This window comes from Prunus avium, chromosome 6 (genome assembly GCF_965620075.1).
Source record: "Prunus avium chromosome 6, drPruAviu1.hap1.1, whole genome shotgun sequence".
Lineage (NCBI taxonomy): Eukaryota > Viridiplantae > Streptophyta > Magnoliopsida > Rosales > Rosaceae > Prunus > Prunus avium.
This window is the reverse complement of record NC_142289.1, coordinates 32,064,428-32,078,663: the sequence shown is the minus strand read 5'-3', so window position 1 is coordinate 32,078,663 and position 14,236 is coordinate 32,064,428. Positions and strand designations below refer to the sequence as shown.

Genomic DNA, 14,236 nt, shown 5'->3' with positions numbered 1-14,236 from the left:
AAAGCATATAATAATACTCTAATTAGTTAAAAATATTACATTGCAATTTTTGGGTATAGACCGAAAGGGATTTTGTTTGTTGGGCCCATAGCTTAATAACTCCAACCTACCAAAACGATACGTATAGCTTAATAACTCCTACCCAACAAAACGATGCGTACAGCGTATTCCATTAGGTCATCTTCTTCGTGTTTACCACCTGGTGATGCCACCGAAAGCTCGTGGAGCAGATCTAGCCAAATCTTTTTCGCTTAGTTTACCACATGGTACCACCTAAAGCTCTCGGAAATGAAGGATACGCCCAGGCGCCCAGACCCGCCTAAGCCACTCCTAGGCGCCGCCTAGGCCGATTTTTCGAACACTAGCAGCATATGCATGTGTATGATATTAAAAAACTAGTTGGTAGGAAATGGAAGGTGATGAATGATTCTGACACAGACAATGTACCACATGAATATAAATTAACGCAAAAATATTTCCTGGGCAGAGTGATACACAACGGCAATGATGCAAGTTGAGAATGTGCAAATTTGGCTCCAGGATTTGGAGACAAACATTCAAGATATAGAAGGACTTGAGTGCCTGTTCAGGCGCTTGATCAAATCCAGAGTCTCTCTTCTATTTCAACCATTTGGGATGAAAATCATCCAATTTTGTAGACATTAAACAAACATACTTGTATATGAAAGAGATGTATGTGTATTTTCTCATCAGATCCAAAACAAATATATCCTTTGACACAAAACATATCTGTTCTATGTATTGCTTTGTCCTTCTTTTTTAATTGTGCAATCCTGATGACAGATTAATCAAAAAGTTAATTCAATTTCCCATGCATAAATAACCCATCAAACAGAATATAAAATACAGTGATTTAATGGAATGATCTCTTGCCAAAGTTGAAAAACTTGAGGGTGAATAACTTGAACCATTTTTTACTCAAGCAACATAGCTTTTCAACTTGAGGGTGTAAAAATTCAGTCTTAAGAATTTCGTGCAGTTTAATTGACATTATAGTTGGCAAGATTCCAATTCTCTCAACAGCCAGGAGATGATTAAACACAAATAAATCAAGGATAATCAATACTCACATGGTAGTTTGGAGATTTGAATCTCCACATGGTTGCTTTTCTTTGTGGTAACAGCCCCATATAATGAGCCTCTTTACTTATTAGCCTCGATTACTTTCTTGAGAAAGACAGAGACGTGGCAAATGCAGATCTTGACTCCTCTGTGAACACCCACAATTTGATAAATAAATCAATTAGCAATATAATTAATTGTTGTCTCTGCATGTACATGTGAGCTATGCAATGAACCTGCAATATTATAATATAGCATATATAAATGCATTTCATGAAGAAAAGCACAGGAAACTTCAAATGCATGCATGAAACAAGGTTGTGAATCTCTGGCACAGACAATATGTGACCACATGATTTTAATTGATTTCTTAACTTAAAATATTGTGTTAGGTGATCATTTCCATTGAATTTATATATTTTCGGGATAGAGTTATAGAGAACTCGTCTCCATATGGAGGCAGGCAAGTAGAGCTTGAATGATGGATAGAAGAGTTACTGCCTTACTGTTATATATATTCTATGGTTTGTTGTGTAGTTTATCAGATACAGTTACCCCCTTTGAAGTTGCTCATCTTATATTAGATTTAAAACAAGGTTGGGTGATCAGTGGGCAATGACTACCTCCGAGTATAGCAGCATTGCTATACTATTTTTTTTTAAAAAAAATTATAAAAAACCGTGTATAGACGCGCGGCTATAGTATTTAAAAAGGTGAAAAAAGGGGGTATAGCCGTATGGCTGTACATTCATTCATAGTTAGTAAAATATGAAACGGAAAAAAATACTAATAAAATACGTACGTGTTTCATTCGGTAAAATTATTGCAAATTACAACTTAAATGTTCGGCCACTATATTATTTTTATTCAATAATATGTGAGAATTATGTGTATAATACGTGAATTTTGTGTATCTTATTAAAATTTTTGTAAAAATTATGTGTATTAAACATGAAAAATACATACACACCTAGATAATACGAGTATTGTACATTTGTTAAAAAACGTGAACTTTACTGAGTCTTAAGATGTACGTGTGCAGAACACAGATGTATTAATAAAAAATACGCACGTACGTGTATAATACATTATTAAACGTGAAAGTGCTGAATTGTTAATTGCTTTCATCTGTAATTATGTTTTAATTATTATTTCTTTAGTGAATAAATAAATATTTTAATTAACTTCATAAATTATATTACTTAATAAATGGTAATTATTTTAAAAAAAAATTTATTTAATAAAATATTTAAATACTAATTATTCACTAAGTAAATAATAATTCAAACATAACTACTAAATAAAGTAATTAAAAAATAGAAATCAAGATTGTGCTATTTAAAGAGGATAGCCGCGCGGCTATACTTTGAAAGTATTCTATTTAATAAGTATAGCCGCACGGCTGTACTTTTAAAATTCTATTTTTAGCGTATTCCATTAGGTCATCTTCTTCGCGTTTACCACCTGGTGCTGCCGCCGCAAGCTCGTGGAGCAGATCCAGCCAAATATTTTAGCTTAGTTTACCACATGGTGCCGCCTAAAGCTCTTGGAGATGAAGGATCCGCCCAGGCGCCCAGACCCGCCCAAGCCACTCCTAGGCGCCGCCTAGGCGGCCGCCTAGGCCGACTTTTCGAACACTAGCAGCATATGCATGTGTATGGTATTAAAAAACCAGTTGGTAGGAAATGGAAGGTGATGAATGATTCTGACACAGACAATGTACCACATGAATATAAATTAATGCAAAAATATTTCCTGGGGAGAGTGATACAGAACTCGTCACCGGGGACGGGAGGCAGGCAGAGCTGGAATGCTGGATATAGAAGAGCTAGCTATTCCCTTTCATTAATATATATATATATATATATATATATATATATATATAGAGAGAGAGAGAGAGAGAGAGAGAGAGAGAGAGAGAGAGAGAGAGAGAGAGAGACGGTACAATACCACTCGTGTTCTGCATATTTTATGGTTGATTGTGCAATGCATCCCATGACATTGTGACCGATTTGAAGATACTCATGCTATATATTATAAGTAAAATATAGGTGCTGATGGGGTTTGTGATCCGGTGGTGGGGAGACAATACATATACATCGCTTATATAGTTTTTGGATCCAGATCGGAATCACATTGTGACTGATTCATCTGTGAAGAGGATGAGTTGCTCTTGTCTCCTGAACCGTGTGATATATATTGAGTAGATGCCAAAGGGAAGGAAAGAAAACTGAAACACCAAATTGAACATTCAACTGCAAAGTACAAGACCTTTCTCTTTTCCAAGATTTGCATGATTGTGTTGAGAAGTTTCTTCTATTGCCTCACTCTCAGCAAACCTTATCCCATGGGTGTGGAGACAAATGGATCAATGAACCACTATGGATCTTTGAGGCTCCTGGATGTGTGTGGCATCATTAAGGATTCCCTTTTGCAAACAAAGGAGTGCACACATGAACTAAAATCCATTATGCTCAGAAGACGAGGAGGTGACATGAGCTTCATGAGTGAGGTTAGAAAAAACCTTGCCTCTAGGAAGGATGTCAAGAAGGCAATGAACAAGGCCTTCAAGGTCAAGGAAAGTTAGGGAACCGACAAAAACCATGAAACTCCAGCTGTGATCAACATGTTGAAAGAGTTAGATGCAGTCACTGTTGCTGTGTTTGAATCCTTGTTGTCCTTCATATATAGCTGGTTCAAAATCAAAGTCAAGCAGTTGGTCATTAGTTTCCAGGCTAGTGCAGCCCAAAAGAGTATCCTGTGAGGGTGAGGAAACTGTAGATATGAATGAACTTGAAAAGGTGGATGCTGCATTGAATGCCCTTATTACTCACGAGCCTATGAAATCTGGTTACACAACGGCAATGCATGTTGAGAATGTGCAAATTTGGCTCCAGGATTTGGAGACAAACATTCAAGATATAGAAGGACTTGAGTGCCTATTCAGGCGCTTGATCAAATCCAGAGTCTCTCTTCTATTTCAACCATTTGGGATGAAAATCATCCAATTTTGTAGACATTGAACAAACATACTTGTATATGAAAGAGACGTATGTGTATTTTCTCATCAGATCCAAAACAAATATACTCCTTTGACACAAAACATATCTGTTCTATGTCTTGCTTTGTCCTTTTTCAATTGTGCAATCTGTTGGGAAAACACTGGTTTCCCCCCTCGTCACGGCATAACCGGATGAAAGAAATACACAAACTAACCAACAAGCTCAATATGACAATGAGTAAATACATGAGAGAACACACCAAGAATTTACGGGGTTCGGCAAAAACCTGCCTACATCCCCGGAGAGTCACCACCTTCGAAAGATACAAGTACAAGAATTAACCACTCAAGAGTTCTATACCCAACCCGAGTCCCGTATCAAATAGGATACACCCCTTGTACACCCTCTCTCATAAATATGAAAAACACTCTCTCTCAAAGAGATATATCCTCTCTTGAACCTTGATGAACCCAGCTAAATACCAGCTGAAACATCTCCTGGAGTTCGTGGGACTGCTTGCTTGCATCTCACAAGCAGTCCACTCCCTCCCATTTCTCCTCTCTGCCGTGCTCTCTCTCTCTGGCTCTTTGGTGCGACACAAGCACACTCACACTTCTCTTTGCCAAGCCTCCTTATTAAATAGGAAAAGCAAAGACAAATAATACAAAGCATTATTCAATCACCCAGACAAGCACCAAGAAAGCAGCCGCACCTTTTCTCCTTTGGTGCTCTTTTAATAGTCAATAAAGTAAGGCTGATTTTTCTCTCCAAAATCAGCCACACACACATGTCAACAAAGGGACCAGCCACATGCCCACATGCACAAAGGCTCATAAAGAAGCCTCGAGCCATGCACCTTCAGCAGCCCACAAATTTCTCTTTTCCAGCTGCTTCACATGCCTTGTTTCCTCCCTTTAACAACATGCCCACGTGAGTTGCTGCACTCCTTGACTCCACTAAGGAGGGATTTCCAACACAATCCTGATGACAGATTAAACAAAAAGTTAATCAATTTCCCATGCATGAATAACCCATCAAACAGAATAAACAGTACAGTGATTTAATGGAATGATCTCTTGCAAAAGTTGAAAAACTTGAGGGTGATTAAACATTATAGTTGGCTTCCAGTTCTCTCAACAGCCAGGAGATGATTAAACACAAATAAATCAAAGATAATCAATACTCACATGGTAGTTTGCATATTTGAATCTCCACATAGTTGCTTTTCTTTGTGGTAACAGCCCCATATAATGAGCCTCTTTGCTTAGTAGCCTCGATTATTTTCTTGAGAAAGATAGAGACGTGGCAAATGCAGATCTTGCCTCCTCTGTGAACACCCACAATTTGATAAATAAATTAATTAGCGATATAATTAATTGTTGTGTCTGCATTTACATGTGAGCTATGCGATGGTCCTGCAATATCATAATATAGCATATATAAATGCATTTCATGAAGAAAAGCACAGGGAAAATTCAAATGCATGCACGTAACAAGGTTGTGAGTCTCTGTCACAGACAATATGTGACCACATGATTTTAATTGATTTCTTAATGTAAAATATTGTGTTTGGTGATCAAATTCCATGGAATGCTGGATAGAAGAGTTATTGCCCTACTGTTATATACATTCTATGGTTTGTTGTGTAGTTTATCAGATACAGTTACCTCTTTGAAGATGCTCATCTTATATTAAATTTAAAACAGGGTTGGGTGATCGGCGTGTGATACGACTACCTCCTGGTATCAGTGTGCGGCTATACTATTTTTTTAATTAGAAAGAAAACCAGGTATAGCCGCTCGGCCGTACTATTTTTAAAAAAGATTTAGGGAATAACGAGTATAGCCGCGCGGCGGTACTATTTAAAAAACCCAAATACAGGTTAAAAAAAATTGAGTATAGCCATTTGGCTGTACATACATTCATAGTTAGTAAAATACGGAACGGTAAAAAATACTAATAAAATACGTACGTGTTTCATTTGGCAAAATTTTTGTAAATTACAACTCAAATGTTCGGCCCCTATATTTTTGTTAATATATATTATTTTTATTCAATAATATGTGAGAATTATGTGTATAATACGTGAATTTTGTGTGTCTTATTGAAATTTTTGTACAAAAAATACGTGTATTAAACATGACAAATACGTACATACATGTATAATACGACTACTGTACGTTTGCTTTTTTAAAAACGTGAACGTTACTAAGTTTTTAAGACACGTGCAGAACACGAATGTATGAATGAAAATTACGTACGTATGTGTATAATACATTATTAAAGATGAAAGTGCTAAATTGTTAATTACTTTCATTTGTAATTATGTTTGAAGTATTATTTCTTTAGTGAATAAATAAATATTTTAGTTAACTTCATAAATTAAAATTTATATTACTTAATAAATTTTAAATTTTAAAATTTTTAAAAAATACTAATTATTCACTAAGTAAATAATAATTGAAACATAACTACTAAATAAAGTAATTAAAAAAGAGAAATAGAAAGGGGATAGCCAAGCGGCTATACTCTAAAAAAATTCTATTTAATGATTCTAGCCGCGCGGCTAGAATTATTAAATATTCTATTTAAATAGTATAGCCGGTTGGCTATACGTTTAAAATTCTATTTACAGCGTAGGTCATCTTCTTCGCGTTTACCACCGCAATCTCATGGACCAAATCCAGCCAAATCTTCTTTGCTTAGTTTACCACATGGTGCCGCCTAAAGCTCTCGGAGATGAAGGATCCGGCCAGGCGCTCAGACCCGCCCAAGCGCCCAGACCCGCCCAAGCGCCCAGACCCACCCAAGCAGCGCCTAGGCGGCCGCCTAGGCCGATACCGCAAGCTCGTCGACCAGATCCAGCCAAATCTTCTTCGCTTAGTTTACCACATGGTGCCGCCTAAAGCTGTTGGAGATGAAGGATCCGCCCTGGCGACCAGCCTCCCAGACCCGCCCAGGCCGCTCCAAGGACCCCCCCTAGGCGGCCGCCTAGGCCGATTTTTCGAACACTAGCAGCATATGCATGTGTATGATATTAAAAAACCAGTTGGTAGGAAATGGAAGGTGATGAATGATTCTGACACAGGCAATGTACCACATGAATATAAATTAACGCAAAAATATTTCCTGGGCAGAGTGATACACAACGGCAATGCAAGTTGAGAATGTGCAAATTTGGCTCCAGGATTTGGAGACAAACATTCAAGATATAGAAGGACTTGAGTGCCTGTTCAGGCGCTTGATCAAATCCAGAGTCTCTCTTATATTTCAACCATTAGGGATGAAAATCATCCAATTTTGTAGACATTGAACAAACATACTTGTATATGAAAGAGACGTATGTGTATTTTCTCATCAGATCCAAAACAAATATACTCCTTTGACACAAAACATATCTGTTCTATGTCTTGCTTTGTCCTTTTTCAATTGTGCAACATTTCCTGATGACAGATTAAACAAAAAGTTAATTCAATTTCCCATGCATGAATAACCCATCAAACAAAATAAACAATACAGTGATTTAATGGAATGATCTCTTGCAAAAGTTGAAAAACTTGAGGGTGAATAACTTGAACCAATTTTTACTCAAGCAACATAGCTTTTCAACTTGAGGGTGTAAAAATTCAGTCTCAAGAATTTTGTGCAATTTAATTGACATTATAGTTGGCAAGATTCCAATTCTCTCAACAGCCAGGAGATGATTAAACACAAATAAATCAAAGATAATCAATACTCACAAGGTAGTTTTGCAGATTTGAATCTCCACATAGTTGCTTTTCTTTGTGGTAATAACAGCCCCATATAATGAGCCTCTTTGCTTATTAGCCTCGATTATTTTCTTGAGAAAGACAGAGACGTGGCAAATGCAGATCTTGCCTCCTCTGTGAACAACCACAATTTGACAAATAAATGAATTAGCAATAGAATTAATTGCTGTGTCTGCATTTACATTTTACTTTTATTTATTTTTATATTACTCCATTTACTTAAGTTTACAATGTAAATAAGGAAGTACCCCCCATTTGGGTTCAAATAAAAATACTAGAAAATCAAATTCCCACCAAATCAAAATATGAAAAATCGGTTTTAGTGCAAAATACGATTTAGGCTAAAAATGATGGCTCATTAAGTCAATATATACTTCATACTAAAATCCTAAAAAATCAAGTTTTTCATATTTGATGTGTGAGGAATAAAAGCCGCCAAAAATTATCTTGAGAAAATGATTATTCCGAAAACCCATTTTTCATACTTAGTCAATATTTTTACATAAAACAACTTTTCATGTATGATATGAAGGAACCTAAGGTCAATCTAAGTAAAAAGCCTTAGATGTTCAATCCACTATAGTGTTAAACTCTATTTGATTTATGTTAAAACTTATTGAAAATTAGTCTATGGAGCTATGAACTAGCTTGGTTTTATATGATTTAATGTTTACTTTTATTTCTAGAAAGACTATAGAAATTGTAAGTACCAAAAAAAAAAAAATCATTAAATTTTAAGCTAATAACTTTAGCTAGCCCAACCATTAAAAAATTACTCGTTCCGCCCTTGAGCACAGGAAAATTCAAATGCATGCACATAACAAGGTTGTGAGTCTCTAGCACAGACAATATGTGACCACATGATTTTAATTGATTTCTTAATGTAAAATATTGTGTTAGGTGATCATTTCCATTGAATTTATATATTTTCGGGGCAGAGTTATAGAGAACTCGTCTCCATATGGAGGCAGGCAAGTAGAGCTTGAATGCTGGATAGAAGAGTTACTGCCTTACTGTTATATATATTCTATGGTTTGTTGTGTAGTTTATCAGATACAATTACCCCTTTGAAGGTGCTCATCTTATATTAGATTTAAAACAAGGTTGGGTGATCAGTGGGCAATGACTACCCCGAATATAGCCGCGCTGCTATACTATTTTTTTTTTAATTATAAAAAACCGGGTATAGCCGCGTGGCTGTATTATTTGAAAAAAACCAAGTATAGTTGAAAAAAGGGGTATAGCCGTGTGGCTGTACATTCATTCATAGTTAGTAAAATATGAAACATAAAAAAATACTAATAAAATACATACGTGTTTCATTCGGTAAAATTATTGCAAATTACAACTTAAATGTTCGACCACTATATTATTTTTATTCAATAATATGTGAGAGTGTATAATACGTGAATTTTGTGTATCTTATTGAAAATTTTCAAAATTATGTGTATTAAACATGAAAAATACGTACATACTTGTATAATACGAGTATTGTACGTTTGCTAAAAAAAGTGAACTCTACTGAGTCTTTAAGACGTACGTGTGCAGAACACAGATGTATTAATAAAAAAATACGTACGTATGTGTATAATACATTATTAAACGTGAAAGTACTAAATTGTAAATTGCTTTCATCTGTAATTATGTTTTAATTATTATTTCTTTAGTGAATAAATAAATATTTTAATTAACTTCATAAATTATATTTCTTAATAAATGGTAATTATTTTAAAAAAAAATTAATTTAATAAAATATTTAAATACTAATTATTCACTAAGTAAATAATAATTCAAACATAACTACTAAATAAAGTAATTAAAAAATAGAAATCAAGATTGTGCAATTTAAAGAGTATAGCCGGTCGGCTGTACTTTTAAAATTCTATTTTTAGCGTATTCCATTAGGTCATCTTCTTCGCCTTTACCACCCGGTGTTGCCGCCGCAAGCTCGTGGAGCAGATCCAGCCAAATCTTCTTAGCTTAGTTTACCACATGGTGCCGAAGCTCTCGGAGATGAAGGATCCGCCCAGGCGCCCAGACCCGCCCAGGCCGCGCCTAGGCGGCCGCCTAGGCCGATTTTTCGAACACTAGCAGCATATGCATGTGTATGATATTAAAAAAACCAGTTGGTAGGAAATGGAAGGTGATGAATGATTCTGACACAGACAATGTACCACATGAATATAAATTAATGCAAAAATATTTCCTGGGCAGAGTGATACAGAACTCGTCACCGGGGACATGAGGCAGGCAGAGCTGGAATGCTGGATATGTTGGTATACAAACACTTGATACCAAACTTCTTTGACTGGGTGATTAGTTTACAAACTATATCACACTCACACACATTCAAAGACAAGAATAAAGAAAGCGTATTTTGAGAATGATTGTTATTCTCTTATAATTCCTTAGCATTTCTCTGTCGAAAACAACACACTGACAACTCTCTTTATAGAGTTTACAAACAGACATTGTGGTCCAGCAAGAACCACATACTATTATTAAATTAAAACCACTATAGAAGGCAACCAAAATAAAATACGAAAGGGCTGCTCACTATCATTGTGCCATAAGCACTTTGGTTTATTTACTCTGACACTATCACAGTGCATGAGGCACTTGATTTGTTTATTCCAACATTCACCTCCTCAAATCAAGAGTCCTTCATCCCAAGCATTCCACGTAGCTCTCTGAAGGAATCAAATGGAAGTGGTTTCGTGAAGATATCTGCCACCTGTTCCATGGTGTGACAATATTCAAGTTCAATTGTCTTCTTCTTCACGTGCTCTCTTAGAAAATGGAACCTTATATTAATATGCTTGCTCCTTCCATGCTGTATTGGATTCTTTGCAAGCTTGATTGCAGACTTGTTGTCCACATGAATCACAGTAGATTCTTCTTGTGAGTGATTCAAAGACTTCAACAAATTTCTCAACCAAATGCCCTCGCATACAGTTGAAGAAAGTGCCACGTACTCGGCTTCACATGATGACAAAACTACAATTGCCTGCTTCTTGGATGTCCAAGAGAAAGCTGTTGAACCAAGATAGAACACATACCCTGTAGTGCTTTTTCCTCCATCTCGATCACCTCCCCAGTCACTATCTGAGTAGCCAACTAGATTTGCATCTTCTCCATAAGCATAAAAAAGGCCAAAATTAAGAGAACCTTTAATATACCTTAGTATTCTTTTAGCAGCTAACTGTTGCATTCCTAAGAGGACACAAATTAATGTGCAAACAACCAATTAAAAATACCCGCAAGTGCACGAATTTAACGAAGTATAGATTATGTAAGTACGGGGTCGATCCCACGAAGAACTTGTCAGTTTCCTATAAGTTCTAGTTTGAGTACGTAAAGAACACTTAATTGACACACCACAAATGCACAAATGCAAAATGGAAACTAAAAATAAGTAAAGAAATGTAAAAGAAATGAAACAACACAAGAAAACTAAAGAAAAACACAAACAGCATTTTCTATCACCATTTTATCACCTATTTATCACCTGTGAACAGTGCTGTGAATAGTATCGTGAACAGTGAAAAATGAACAGTGACGACCGGTCGCATGAACAGTGATGACCGGTCGTTTTTGGCAGAGTCGAAACTCAAATTTGGACGTGATGAGCGACCGGTCGTTAGGTGAAAGAGACCGGTCGTTTTTCACAGAGTCGAAATTCTCTGCTTTTCAGTTTCGACCTCTGTCCAGTGTTTTGCCTATAACTTTCCAACTGTTTGTCCAAAATTCACGTTCTTTATACGGTTGGATTCAGCACAGAAAATACAAGAACACATCACGGACCAAAAGTCCAAAACAATTACAGAAAGAAATAAAATTCAGTAACAAAGACACGTAACGTGTCAAACACGCAACTCACACACACATTTGGGGGGGGGGTTTTGATTTGTTTGAAGTGACCTATTTCTATTGCATGAAAGTAAATGGACTTTAAAATTGAATAAGAAAGGCAGAGATGAAATATCAAAGAGTGGAATCAAGATGTAACAAACACTAGGGTTTCGGAATCCACCCTAAACAATTCTACCAATGTTCATGGATACTCAAGTGATGAACTCTAAACGTGTTGTTGAAGATGTTCGCAATCAAGACCAGTACGAGTGGCTCAAGACGCATTGATTCTCTCTAATGTACGTAAAGTGCAGTACGAGTGCTACAATACTTGTGCCTTCCCTATAATCGAATCTAGGTGTGCTTAGTACTTTGATTCAATTACAAGAAAAACCCATTAAGTTCAAAGAGAATATGAACATCACAAGAACCCTAATAGCATGGTGTTTACATTAGGTATTCAAGAAACCAATTCACATGGATGATTCTTACTTCATCCATTTATTGCTTAGGATAACATGAAGATACACATAATCCCAACAATCTCAAGAAGCATGCTTTCAAAGGTGATCAATCAAAGAAGAACATACATCAAGGATAGATTAATTTGGTGAATTGGAATTCATCAACAATATCTAGAAATTCATACACTCAAGCATCAAAACAATAAGGTAATCATGTTTAGGGCTTCAACCTAAGCCCTAGCTATGGAGTTTAGTTGCTCATACTTATTCCAAATACAAGCTCAAAATAAAATTAGAAAGAGTTTACAGATTTTGAGAAAATGATGAAAGCTTCAAGGTCATCAATGGTGGAAGCTTTCTTCTCCACTTTGCTTGGCTGCACCTTGGCTTTCTCCTAGCTCCAAGCTCTCCAAAATCTGCTCTCAATGTGTAGAATAGTCCAATGAAATTAATCCCCCACGTTCTATATTGTAGAATGAAGGAATTGTCATCAGCTTTGCAGATTGCACATTCATCTTCCTTTAGCCCATGATTTCCAGCTCACTTTTAATATATAAAACTCCACCTTTTGCTAAAGCTTCAAACTTTGTCCCCTTGCCATGATGAAGCTTTGTCATTGAAAATATGCTCTTTGCCTCTGAAAATATCTCTTAACCAAGGTAATTTCTTGTTACCAAGTGTTATGGTAACAAGAAGAATCAAGATAACAATATGGAGGTAAAAGCTGGAGCACTTCGGATTTCCAGAGCTGTGGTAACATGCTGGATTGGTTGGATAGGCAATACTTGTCCAATGAAGCTCAAATTTGGATATGTTGTAGTTAACATCCATTGGAACAAGTTTCATGAAGATCTTCACCCCATCCGAGCACCAGAGCATGTTGATCCCAGGCCAAGAAGTTGACCTACGAAAATGAACAAAATCAGAATTTATAACCAATAATGCACTTTTAGCTCATTTTCATTCTAACCAAGGTAAAATCTAAGAAAACACAAAAAGGAAGTAAAAAGCTATAAAATGTCAAGAACTAACTCAAAATAATAGGTGAATAACATGAAAAATCATGTGTAAAAATGAACCGAACACTAACCAGTGAGATTCTCTTGGTGTCTCCATGTAACGACTTATAAGTCCAACTCCATAAACAATGTCAGGTCTCGTCATTGTTAAGTACCTCAAGCTTCCAACTAGACTTTTGTATAAAGTTGAGTTAACAATTTTCCCTTCTCCCTCTTTTGTTAACTTGAGACTTGTAGCAACTGGAGTGTTGACAGAATTACAACTGTTCATCTGGAATTTCTCCAAGATCTCTCTCATGTATTTTTTCTGAGAGATGAATATTCCACCATTTTCTTGCTTGACTTCTATCCCAAGAAAAAAGGACATTAATCCATTGTCTGTCATCTCGAACTCCTTGAACATGGACTGTTTGAACTCAGCAAACATACTTTCACTACCACCAGTAAAAATTAGATCATCCACATAAAGACAAAGGATAAGAAATTCACCTTCACCACCATTCTTCATGTAAACAGAATGTTCATATGGACATTGAACAAATCCATTTTCTTGAAGATAACTGTCGATACGTGAATTCCAAGCTCTTGGGGCTTGCTTTAGACCGTACAAGGCCTTCTTCAAACGATACACCTTCTGTTCTTCACCTTTTATTTTGAATCCTTCAGGTTGTTCAACATAAACTTCCTCATCAAGAACACCATTGAGAAAAGCTGACTTGACATCAAGTTGGTAAATCTTCCAATTGTGATGTGCTGCAAGTGAGATTAACAACCTCACGGTATCAAGTCGAGCAACAGGTGCAAAGACTTCTTCATAGTCTATTCCATATTTTTGTTTGTAGCCTTTAGCTACAAGCCTTGCCTTGTACCGATTAACACTACCATCTGCAGTGCGCTTGATTTTGTACACCCATTTGACACCAATAGCCTTCTGTTGTGGTGGCAAATTTGTTAGTTTCCATGTGTCATTCTTCTGAATTGCATGGATTTCTTCTTCCATTGCTGATTTCCAACAATCTTCTTGTACAGCTTCCTGAAACGATAAT

At 36.2% G+C, this 14,236-nt stretch overlaps 1 pseudogene; it reads left to right on the top strand.

The window, feature by feature from the left end:
* Positions 1–504: 504 nt before the first annotated feature.
* On the top strand, positions 505–3,847 carry LOC110770829 (uncharacterized; annotated as a pseudogene).
* The last annotated feature ends 10,389 nt before the right edge of the window (positions 3,848–14,236 follow it).